The sequence below is a fragment of the Pocillopora verrucosa genome, chromosome 5 (genome assembly GCF_036669915.1).
Source record: "Pocillopora verrucosa isolate sample1 chromosome 5, ASM3666991v2, whole genome shotgun sequence".
Classification (NCBI taxonomy): Eukaryota; Metazoa; Cnidaria; class Anthozoa; order Scleractinia; family Pocilloporidae; genus Pocillopora; species Pocillopora verrucosa.
The window spans coordinates 21,933,924-21,942,138 of record NC_089316.1 but is presented as its reverse complement, the minus strand read 5'-3'; the positions used below and the strand labels follow the sequence as shown (position 1 = coordinate 21,942,138).

General features: G+C 34.5%; 1 long non-coding RNA gene across 1 annotated transcript; it reads left to right on the top strand.

The window, feature by feature from the left end:
• The first annotated feature begins 278 nt into the window (after positions 1-278).
• LOC131798067 (uncharacterized) lies at positions 279-7,847 on the top strand. The gene is made up of 3 exons (XR_010717642.1): positions 279-394; positions 3,605-3,703; positions 7,369-7,847. It is a non-coding gene; the product is annotated as an uncharacterized lncRNA (long non-coding RNA).
• The last annotated feature ends 368 nt before the right edge of the window (positions 7,848-8,215 follow it).

Sequence of the window (8,215 nt, the reverse complement as noted above, 5' to 3'; positions counted from 1 at the left end):
GATCGTAATCGTTCAGAAAAAATCCAAATAAAGTCCAGACGAGTTTCACCAGTCTAGAAACGAATTAGGTCTATAATCCTTGAGGAGCAACAAAACGTAATCGGATAAACACTGAAGAGGCCTTCAGCGCTCAAATCGTTGTTTACCAATGTCGGTGTTTTTTTTAATTGCGGATACAAAAACGTATAAAATTTGAGACGATGGATCCGGGACTTCCGGTTTTAGCCCAGTTCGTTTCCGCTTTGTAGCCAATTAGTACCCAGGATGCATAGTGCGCTTGTAAGAATGGCGGATAAAGCAAGACGACAGTGCATCTGAAATAATGAGCTCAAACGGAAATGATTAATGAAGAATCTCGGGCTTGACGAAGCCTCTTGTGGAATGTAAAACAGAGGTGAGATTTTAAGCGACACATTGTGTTCAGTACGCCTAAGTAGCACTTGTAGTTAACACAAGTAAGTTCGTTTTAACAAAGTCAGGTTCAACATGTAAGACTTGGTTATGAAATGCCGGTACATGTAGTTGCTAAGGTTTGTAGCTAGGGACTCATCTAGTGTATACTCACATTTATTTCTGTAAGCATTGCTCGTATTAATCTTAGCCGTGACAAATTACCCAATCGGAAAGTTATTTGAAACCTAGAATAAAAATTGCATGGAAGGCACACAAGGTTTGGTTTGTTTATTTTTAATTAAGCTTAAATAATGCTAAGGAGTTACGTTTGTTTTTCTCCGCGGCAAAATAGCGATTACACGCAGTTGCTGCTTAAAATGAATTTTTCAGGACAAAATTATCTTCAGGTTTCTTTTGTTATCGTTTTTTGCCTTGTTTTGCTTTGTTGTGTTTCGATTTACCTTCCAGCAAAGTGCAACTTATGATTAAATTAATCAAGTGTAGAATAGATTCTTTGGTTCACCACTGAAAGGAAATAAGCTAAGTTTTAGTGAAAGACATATTTCTTTTTGATGACAGCATAGCAAATGATCACAGTGTGATAAAGGTTTGATAAAAGTATTGTTGAAGATCAGCCACATGTCAGCTGTTAAAGCACCATGGTGGTGTGATATCTGGGAAGATTTCTTTGCCACTGCACTTTAGGATCACAGAGAGTAACTTAACTGTTCAATAAGTGTCTTCTGAGTTTCAAATTTGGTAAAGGGTACAATTTTGCCTCCTAATATGACTTACTTAACCCTTTACACCCTAACATCAGTATGCATATTCTCCTTACTGTTCTTTATATGATTCCTAAGGTGCTGATAAGGAGAATTTGGTCACTGATCAAAAGTTTCTTTCATTAGTGATCATTTCCTTTATTCTCATGACCTTGATGTGTGATTCAGGAGTGATTTTGTAATGAGAAATTAGATGCTGGTCACTCCAAGGGTTTAAAGGGTTGAAGGAAAGAAGGAAGCTATTAGAAATAAATGAAAAGTATTGTTGCTGCTAAAAATCTCATTGACTTAATTAAATTTGTATACATTTTGTGTTTCCATTGCATTTTCATTAAGTTTTTTTGTTTTCAAGTCTGTTACTTTCTTTGATTTTTTGTTACTTTTTTTGCTCAATTTACCTATGTTTGTATCATTCATATAGGTTCTTTACTGTAAATTTTCTTCATTCTGATTTATCATTTAACTTTGCTGGATCATTTTTCTGAATGGCTTTAAATGGTTCTCAATTGTCTCTAATCAGGATCTTGTACAACATTTGTTTGTGTCTTTTGTTCTCCTATATTTTGTTTTCTTGTTTGTTTATTTCTGAAAGAACTTTTTATTTGTAGTTTTATTTCAGCAACCACTTTGATTATTCAACTTCCTTTGATTCTTCACTTTTTTTGCTTTGTTTGGAAGGATATTAATCCTTTAACTCTTAAGATCTCATTAGTGATTCTCCTTCCTGTCTGCCATATTGTTCTTGTGATGTTAATTTGGAGAATTTGGTAGTGGATTGACTAATAATCCCCTAATTAATATTTTTCTTTATTCTCATCACTTGTCTGCTTGATATTGTAATGACATTGTAAGGAGAAATTCAGTCTTGGTCACTCATGGGAGATTAAGGGTTAAAAAGCATGTTTCTTTTTGTACCATTACAAGTAATTTTGGCCATCACAAGCACCTCTGAGACTGTGATTCCCACTAACCACAAAATTTGCCTTTTTTTTCTCTTTTATTTATCTTTTTAAACCAATGATGCTGTTGTTTTCTTCCACTTATCAACATTTGCTGAGCAAGTCTCAGACGTCATGCAGTTCCCCTCTCTAATTTTCCCCTTCACCTGCATACCAGTTTCTTGATATGTACTGGTCATAAGATATTACCCAATTAATCTGTGTTGAAGCAATGTTTAATTCTAGTTGCCTACCATTCTGATTTTCTTTTGGTCAGTATATAATGGATGACAACCTAATTGGTAGCCTTTGATAACCCATGCCTTTTGTTGGAGAAAGAATTCTTATGCCAGAGAGGTTTATGTTACAAATTACAGCCTCCCTCTCTCCATGCTAAATGGAGGCTATTATGTTTATTATCCTTTAAATACTTTTCAACACATGTGAAAAATGTTTATGAACAGCTTACTGTGTATGGTGTGGGAGGTTCACTTTTCAATGTTCTCTGAAATGATTTTGTGAGCAAAAGAAACATGTTCCTTCTTCTATAACAACAACACAACCTTTTCCATCTTGAATTAGATCTAAATCACAGAGTTTTCCATATTGGATGTAAGGTTTGAAAATTGGGAAATATCTCTTGAGGTATATCCTTGGACATCCACCCGTTTTTAGGTAGAGGATATTCTGTCGTGTGATGGGTTTAGACCAATTGCAGATAAGCAAATATATATGCTGGATTATATTGGTATTTATTGATCATGAATAATTTATTCTAAAAGTAAGGTAGCTGACTAAGTATAATGTGCGGTGTTGTAATTAAGAGTTTATAAAATATGAAGAACAGAGAGAAACAAAGACAGAAACCAACTTAGGCCACTGCAAAATACAAGAAACTAAATTGCTGTTTTTGTCTCTAATTGCTTGATTAGATAGTATTAATATTTTAGTCAATCACAGACCAAGGTCATGGAAAAGTTTAGAAATATTATGTTGTTTCTAGGCTCAATCAAATTTATAAATAGCACTGTGTAAAATGAGTAAAAGGATCACTATAGCATTCAAATCTGTCCCAAATTGTCTCCTCTTAACCAACTACCTGAAATCTTGATCCTTTTAGTTCCAAGATCTGAGAATTGACTCACTCAACTGAAAACCTTACTCAGTTTGTTTTAGGTGTTGCTGGGAATATGTCTGAGATTGTTTTAACCCTTTAACTCATAGAAGTGATTCACATGTAACTTCTCCCTACAATATTCATCCACTATTCAACAAACAGGTAATGAGAGTATTCAAATGTATCAGGTAGAAGTTTTTATCTTAATCTAACACTAAATTCTTACAACTAATTTACATGGAAATGTGTAGCAGCTAGAGAGGAGAATTAATGATTAGATCCTAGGAGTTATAGGGTTAATGCTCAAACAAAAATTTTTCTTCAAGTTCTTTTAAATATTTTATTTTCCTAATTGTTGTTGTTGTTTTTTTCAGGCCCTTCTTTATGGAAGCTGTGTGTCCCAGAAAGACAACATTACCATGCATGCCTGTGATAAGGAGTTTCAAGCACTTAAAGACTGTATAAGACAAGCAGTAAGTTTTCTGGTTGACTGATCAGGCTCACTTTTCTTTCTGTGTTTAATTAGCTTAGATATCATGTCAGATTTTAAACCACAAACTCAATTATCGTGACAAGATAGTCAAATGGGGGCAGAAATGTGTCCTTTCAGAGAGTTGGGTGATAAAAAAGAAAGCCTTTGCTTTTTCATGCAACATGTTCCTTGCCATACTTGTCCAGAGTTTGTTTCAGTTCAAACTTTGTTAAACATAAGCAGTTAATAACTGGTTTCAAGGGATACAGTGAGTTTTCTTTTCCCAAGACTCTTCAATGTTCCTTGAACTGAAGCCAAAAAGTACTTACCTACTTAAACATGTACTCTCAAACTAACTCTTATACTCTCAAATTAGTCAGCTTTAATCAGAATTAATCAGGTTCCTCCTTTTATCAGTGGGTACTGTCCTACAGTGAGAGAGGGATGGGGTTTAACTTTTCCTCGTCAAATTGTTGGTGTCTTTTTTTATTTTTTTCCTCCTGATTTTAATTAACAGTCATCAGCAAAAATTAGGGACTGAAGATAAATAAGAGACTACAGCAAGTCACTCAGACATAGGACTGCTGTGCTTTTTCTACTTAAATTCAAATACTACCTACCTAAAATAATGTAATAATAATCATTATATACTGAAACAAAATGTTTCATTCCTGATTAGTCTATTGTGAATGAATTAAAAAATAACTTATTAAGTGCAATACAGGATTTCCATACTACACATGAATTATGGTCAAGTCGCTGACGGTTCAACTCGCCAACGCCAACTCGCCGACGTATAAAATCGAGTAGAGACGTCGGCGAGTTGGTCTTCAATCCAGTACAACTTATTAGAAGTTAAACATACAGAAAAGTAAAAGATATTTAGTGGAAAAACAGTTTTGTTCTCTTCCAACAAAGTTTATAAGGATCTCATGGCGAACAAAGCAAGGTAAACATCGCCAGGGAATATAAAATCTTCAGACGAGAACGAGTTATTGTGTGACAACAACACCGTGGAGACTCATCATGTCAATCGGTCAGACTTTTTAAAAAAAACTTGCCTTTCTAACAAGATATTTAGTGAAAAAACAATTATTTATATTTCCAACAAAGTTTATAAGGATCTCAAGGCGAATAAAGCTAGGTGAACATCGTCAATGACCAAAAAAGCTTCAAACACGAATGAGTTGGTGTGTGAAATATGAGAATGGTGATCAAACGGACCTTCAAGAGCAGAATAATTGCATGATATGCATAGCTTTCACATGTTCACTTGATCTTTATAATATATTAGATCTTATCGTAAATCAGACGTTCTCGATCACGAATGAATCATTCTTAAAAGTAAAAAAACATGTCGTTCCGCCTGGTTGTTATGGTTGTAACACGATAACTCGTTCGCGCCTAAAGCTTTTTTGGTCATTGGCGATATTCACCTTGCTTTATTCGCCTTGGAATCCCTATAACCTTTTGGTTAATAAAAATAATTGTTTTTTTAGTAAAAATCTTGTCGAGGAAGTCAAGTTTTTTTAAAAAATCTGACCGAGTGACATGAGAAGTCTTTACAGTGTTGTTGTCACACAATAACTCGTTCGCATCTAAACCTTTTTTGGTTAATGGCGATGTTCACCTTCCTTAATTCGCCTTGAGATCCTTATAAACTTTGTCGGAAATAAAAAGAATTGTTTTTTACTTAAGATCTTGTCTAGAAAGCCAATTTTTTTTTTTTAAAATCTGACCGATTGACATGATGAGTCTTTACAGTGTTGTTGTCACACAATAACTCGTTTGCGTCTAAAGCTATTTCGGTCATTGGCGATGTTTACCTTGCTTTCTTCGCCTTGAGATCCTTATAAACTTTGTCAGAAATAAAAGGAATTGTTTTTTACTTAAGATCTTGTCTAGAAAGCCACGTTTTTTTAAAAAAATCTGACCGATTGACATGATGAGTCTTTTCAGTGCTGTTGTCACACAATAACTCGTTCGCGTCTAAAGCTTTTTCGGACATTGACGATGTTTACCTTGCTTTCTTCGCCTTGAGATCCTTATAAACTTTGTTGGAAATAAAAAGAATTGTTTTTTACTAAAGATCTTGGCTAGAAAGCCAAGTTTTATAAAAAAATAATCTGATCGACTGACAAAATGAGTCTTTACAGTATTGTCACACAACTCGTTCGCGTCTGAAGCTTTTATATTCATTCACGATGTTTACCTTGCTTTATTAGCCATGAGATCCTTATAAACTTTGTTGGAAGAAAACAAAATTGTATTTTCACTAAATATCTTTTACTTTTCTATATGTCTATCTTCTAATAAGTTGTACTGGATTGAAGACGAACTCGCTGACGTCTCTACTCGATTTTACACGTCGGCGAGTTGGCGTTGGCGAGTTGAACCGTCGGCGACTTGACTGGATACCCTACACATTGGCTTGAAATTAAAGCTTTTAACTCTTTCACTCCCAAGATCTGATTGTTAATTTTCCCCTCCAGCTGCTACACATTTCCTTTTAAATAAGTTACAAGAATTTGGTGTTAAATCAAGAAAACAACCTCTACCTGATAAGTTTAAGTATTCTCCTTACCTCTTTGCTGGATGATGAATGAATTTTATAGGGAGAAGTTACATGTCAATCACTTGTGGGAGTTAAAGGGTTAAAGAGAACTAAACAACAATAAACTTTTTAGTAGTTAAAAGAAAACACGAAAATTTGATGTGTCCTTCCTCTTCTGCATTCTAATGAATGATTAAATCAAACAATATAATAATCTTAAGGCATTTTCCAACTGGTTGAAAATGTTTTGAGAAATGTGCACCAGGAATGTACAAAGAGCAGTATTTGTATGAGGTTTTGTTCAGAACATATCATACATAAAAACATATTAAACAGCTCTTACAGTTCATAATTTATAGTTACTCATTATATGTTTGGAAAGTTTTCCAAAAAGCACTCCAACGGCTGGTTCATTTACCAAAGCTTTGTAAACATCACTGATGCCTTTGAATCAAGAGACACACTTGAGATCATGGGATTTCCCTTACAAATACATGTGTGATTTAATTAGATTTGCTGAATTGAGCAATACAAAAAAAGAAAATAAATTCATCATATTTGGAAGATGATGCTCATGTAACTGTTATACTGTTACATACATTTCCCATCTGCTCCCCTGTGCTCACATGTGCCAATTCCTGCAAGAACACTCTGTCAGCCAAGGAAATCATATCTAAGCACAATGATATTCTAGAATCCTTAATCTTAACACATGCATTCCCTATTGTCTGTTTTTAACCCTTTACACTCTAACATCAATATATATGCATATTCTCCATACTTTTCTCTGTGTTCTGACAAGGAGAATTTGCTCAACAATCTAGAGCTTTTTTTGTTATTGATCATTTTCTATATTCTCATGACCTTAATGTTCAATTTAAAGGGATGATATTACAAGGCTAAATTAGGTCCCAGTCCCTATTTGGGGTTTGAGGATTGGAGAAAGTTAATGTTCAAATTATAGAACACCTGGTGTGCCTGGCCTTTTGTTTACTCTGCAACAAGGTGTTAGTAAAATAGGGATTCTTATCAATAAGAAAATATGTCATTTACTATTTTAATTTTTTATTTCTAAAGATTTCCTCTTGTTTGATGATGTATTTTTGTTGCAGGCAAAGAAAATTCAAGTGTAGTGATTAGAAAAGAGAACAGCTGCACCTGTTGGAGCAAAGTTCAGAAACAGATGACATCACAGGGAACCCATTCACTTTTTGTCTGGGATAAAAAATTTTGAAAGAAGACATTCAAACCCTTGGAAACTTAAAAAGAATGTAATGGAAGTCCCTGTGCTCATTTTGAATCCAACAATTTTTATAGCTTTTTAATTTGTTTTGTTTTCTTAGAACTTAGAAAAGCTAACATCATCTTTATTCTAAAATGGTGACCATTTTATGATTCTATTTTTAGTCACCCCAGATATGGTAATGTCATTTCCTGTATACATTTCCAGCTCTTAAAAAGTGAGATTTTATTTTAAAACTTAAATAGAAGCCAATGTGCTGAGTAGTTGAACCCATGAACATGTTCTACCACAGAAATGTCACGCATTGAAAAGATTACAGGGTATATGATCATGAAAAAGTCAAGTTTCATCGTTTGGTGGCTTGTTATTGAACTTTTAATTAAACTGTTAAAGGCCCATCTACCCTTAAACAAAACAAAACCAAAGAAAAACAGTCATAAGCCCTCCCTCCCCCCCCCTCCTTCCTCCAGGTATAAGCCCACCTCTCGCTTTTCTTGTGTAGGGAGTGGGGCTGATGTTAGCCTAAATTTTTTGTCACGCTCTCTGTTAATGAAAATGAGCGAAAGAGCTGCCGTGGGATCAGGAAATCATGACCACCGACTTTAACTCGCCCGGTCCTTCGCTTGTCTTTGATTTAGTGAATTAGAGTCTCGAACAGGTTTCTTTTTTGGGGAAAATTTGTCCGTTCAACTTACCTTCAATTCAGACAATCATGA